The sequence below is a fragment of the Lissotriton vulgaris genome, unplaced genomic scaffold (assembly GCF_964263255.1).
Source record: "Lissotriton vulgaris unplaced genomic scaffold, aLisVul1.2 SCAFFOLD_2071, whole genome shotgun sequence".
NCBI lineage: Eukaryota > Metazoa > Chordata > Amphibia > Caudata > Salamandridae > Lissotriton > Lissotriton vulgaris.
Window position 1 is genome coordinate 445,301 of NW_028242118.1, and position 4,622 is coordinate 449,922.

A 4,622-nucleotide genomic window follows, 5' to 3' on the forward strand; every position below is an offset into this window, starting at 1 on the left:
GCTGTACTGTTGGCTATTTTTTTGAAGGCCATAAAGGGGTGGTTTGTATTCCATGCCTCTCGCATATTAAGTTGTGTCAGTGCGTCTTCCAAAGATGTTTTCCATACGTTTTTTGCATTTGTTCGGTTGTTAATTTCGCACCAACAATGGCCCATCAGCGTGTCCTCGCTTGCTGCCCTTAATTTCCAGCACATTTTTAGTATCCCGGCCTGCCTGACTTGATGCTGATTTGAAAGCCCAAATTCCAGGCGTACTTGCGCTTGTGATACAGACCTTGGTATGTAAAAGATGTATTTGAACAGATTTGACTGTTGTAAGTTCAAGAAGTTTGCGTCTTTGCCTCTGAATAGCTCTGAACCGTACGTGAGGGAGGGTAAAAACTTTGCCTCAATCACTTTCAAGAGGTAAAGGTTGGAGGGGCATTTCAATTTTGTTTTCAGTAACATTAGAGCAAACCGTTGTTTATTGGACTGCGCTTTTCTATGCAGTTGGTGAGTTTTTAATGACCAGCTTGAGTCGACCACTACCCCCAGGTACTTGTAAGAGTTACTTGACTCTATGGTGTTACCCGCGATGTGCCATTTGAAGGGTTGTCGTCCTTGCCGGGATGAGAAGCAGACTATCTTTGTTTTATTATAGTTAATTTGCAGGCGATTCGCAGAGATGTATTCATGCAATTTTGTGATGGAGCGTTGAAGACCCAAAGGGGTCTGGCTGCAGAGAACTATGTCGTCGGCATACTGTAAGCTCCTTATTTTGTATTGAGCTAGCTTTGGCGGGTCAGTTTGTGTCTCCGCGATGCGCTTATCAAGGTCGGCGGTGAAGATGTTGAAAAGGGTTGGGGCTAATACGCATCCCTGCTTCAGGCCGATTAGGGTGGGGATTTTTTTTGTTGTTCTATCTCCAGTGCCTAATTTGATCTTGACCCAGGTGGATGAGTATAATTCTATTATTGCTCGTAACAAGTTCGGAGGAGTGCCCCAATTGGCCATCTTTTGCCATAGGATCTCCCTTGGGACAGTGTCGAACGCCGCCTTTAGATCTACGAAACAGGTGTACAATTTTGTTGACCTTTCCTTTGCTCTTTCGACGAGGAGGTTTAAAGCTAGAAGATTACATGTGGTGTTGGGTCCGGGCCTAAACCCCGTCTGGGTGATTGGAAGGATATGTTTGGAACTAACCCAGTCTTCCAGATCTCTCAGGAGATTAGATGCGTAAATTTTTGCCTCCACGTCGATTAGGGCGATCAGCCTATAATTGGCTGGGTCTGTTCTTGCACCTGCTTTATATATTGGGTGTAAAATGCTCCCTCTCCATGATGTAGGGATGTTTCCTGTTTGAAAGGCGTTGCTGAACAAGGGAGTAAGGTATGTAAGAAAATGCCCTCTTTTTGCATGGTTGCCCTCACTTTTTGCCAAACTGTTGATGTGCCTTGACTTAGTGTGTCCTAGGTTTGCCAATCTGGTACCCAGGGCCTATGTTCTTTCCCTAAAACTGCATTAAGACAAAACCCAGTTGGCACTCTTTGGCCACAGGTCAGTCCCTTGTAAATTGTACCATAGGTACCAAGGGCCCTGTGGTCAGAGAAGGCCTCTAAGGGCTGCAACACTTATTGTGCCACCCTTAGAGGCCTTGTACCTTTACACACACACACTGCCATTGCAGGCTGCATGTTGTGGTGCAGAACAAAGTGAAGAGTAGAGATGGCATACATCCCTATGTGCCATGCCTACAACCCACTGCCCTGACATAGGTCAGCCACCCCTTTAGCTGGGTGCACTATAGCAGTGATGAGGGTATAGATGCATGAACCCTGTACTCCTATAATGTCTGAGCCAATTCTTAGACACTGTAAATGCAGTAATTTCATTAAGAGTATATAGTGCTGGAAGTATGTCATTACGAACTCCACAGCACCATAATGGCTTTATTGAAAACTGAGAAGTGTGGTATCCATCTTCTCAGCACATTTAACCCACACAGATGCCAGTGTAGGATTTAATGAAAAATGCACTCAGAGGGCATCTTAGAGATGCCCCCTGAAAAACGACCTAGCTCTAATGTCCTGGCTGAGTGACTGCTCGCCAGCTGCCACCACCAGACATGTTACTGGACCCCTGGGTCGAGAGCCTGCTGATCTTGGGGGTGTGAAACAATACACATCATGGGACAAGGTGCCAAGCTTCACCCCCTAGGATGGGCAGGGTCTATGAAGGGGAAGGTACAAGGCTTGCAGCCTTTGTAAGTTACCCCAGCCTTTTGCTGCTTCCAGCAACGGACCCCCACTTTGGGTGGGAGAATCGACCGGAAAACCAAGTGAGGAAGGGAGGTGTCGCCACCATTGCCAACCCCACCCCTCTGGTCGAGGTGGCAAGGTGAGGCACAACTCTGTCCCCACCATCCTGTAGATAGACGGGGTACCCAGATAACCAGAGAGAAGCATATGCCCCCCCTCCCACTAGAGGGTGGCATAATAAGGGGTGTACCCACCCCAAGGAGGGTACCCATTGGGCTCAACCTTTACCTACCTGTAACACCCCTAAATCTAGTATTCTGATAGATACATCTGCCAGTGGATTCCTCACCTTGTGAATATACCCTTGCGTCAGCAACATTCAGAAATTCTTTTGTAGCTTTGCGCCGACATGGACGACGTCATAGAGGCACGGCATCACACGCGACTCTGCTGATGTCACCGACACTACAATAGGCCCACTCCGGCGTGATGACATCAGTTCCCTTTTTTCCGCTTCGTCGACGCTAACGGTTTCGGGGAATCTCAGTAGCTATTTAGTGACTTTGTTGCCTTTATCTTTTCTTTTCTGCTTCTTTGTTTCAACACGATGTCGACAAAGAAGACCGGCTTCAAGCCCTGCAGGGAATGTGGAAAAATGATGTCCATCACGGACCCGCACGAGGACTGCATATGGTGTTTAAGTTCTGACCATGATGTGGATGGATGTTCGTCTTGTCAGGATATGAACCCGAAGGCCCTGCGGGAAAGAGAGACCAAACTTCTGGTGGCGAAGCTGAAGGGTGACCAGGGAAGAAAATCTTCGAGATCTCGTTCGAGAAGGGCGTGGTCGAAGTCAAGATCCAGATCTCGAGAGGTGTCGACTTCGAAGTCCGCTTCAGACCATGCTTCGAAGTCGAGGAGGAGACATAAGAAGAAGAGACATGAGTCCCGGCGTCATTCCGATAAGTAGTTGGACTCTAGGTCGAGGTCACCGAAGAGGGTACGTTCCAAGGTGGTCACGCTGGATGTCTCGGATCAGGAAGGTGAGGCTTCGCCTTCAGAGTCGCAAGCTCAGTCGCAGACTTGGGCTTCGCATCCATCTCCGGCGCCGTGCCCGGCCCGAGAGGAGGAGGAAGAAGTTCATGTGGATGAGGATTCTGCGCCTGTTGAAGAGCCGAATCTGAACCCTCCTCAAGACCAGCCTGAGGGTCTTCAACCACCTTTTCCAGCCCCAGGCCAGGACCCATCAGCGTTTTTAAACGCAGTGTATGGTGTCTTTTCAAGGGCGTGGTACCCCTCTGGCGCACCTTCGGGTTCTATGGGTCCTCTGGCCTTCAATTTAGGAGTCCCCCACGCCTATTCTCCGGCTCCGTTCATGCCGGCTCGATGCCGCCGTGGCAATACCCGGCTCTGCCGAGGTAGTTGACGCCAGTACCGGCTTCGCCCGCTCCAGGTCGACCTCTAGGGCAACCCACTGGACCATCAGGTTCGATACCGACGTTGGTTCTGGCTCCGGCTCCGTCTGAGTCGTTGGTGGATCTGGCGGCGAGGCGTGTTAAGGAGAGGTCCAGGAGAGAGGCACAGCGCCTTATGGAGGAGCAGAGATATATGGAGTCACATCCTGATATAGAGGAAGGTGAGCTGGAGGATGACTGTTTTGAGAATCTAGCTGATACTAGTGGCCTGGATTTTTCTCCAGAGTGGGAGTTGCCATCCAGTTCTGATGCGCCTTCAAAGGATGTCCAGCCTTATCATGTGGTGATGAGGAAGGCAGCGGAACTTCTGCAATTGACTTTGCCAACAGTGGAGTTTAAGTTCAATCTTCTTACAGAAGTTTTACAGTCGCCCAGCTCTGTCATGGAACCATTGCTTCCGTTTAATGAGGCCTTAACGGAGCCTATTATGGAGGTATGGAAAAAGCCTCTAACAGCACCGGCGGTTTCCAAGAGTGTGGCAAGAAGGTACAGGGTTGCGCCTGAAGACCCTGCTTTTCTGACGTCTCATCCTTCTGAGAGTCTGGTCATACAAGCAGCGTGTTCTAAAAAGACTGTGAGTGCGTTTCCTCAAGCGCCTGGTGATAAAGATGCCAAGACGCAAGATCAGGTGGCTAAAAAGACCTCCTCTGCGAGTATGGCGTTGAAGTCAACTAATGCCACTTGCCTTATGGGGAGGTATGTACATGCCCTTATGGATACTATGCGTTCTTTGGCTCCAAAGATCCCTGATGACAGTAGGAAGGATTTTGAGGAGGTGTTATCAGACGCGAAGGCAGCGGCACGTCAAGTGATACAAAGCGCATTGGACACTGCAGACTCAGTGGCACGTATCATGGGCACTGCAGTTGCCACAAGGAGATCGGCTTGGCTGAAAACTTCAGACTTTTCAG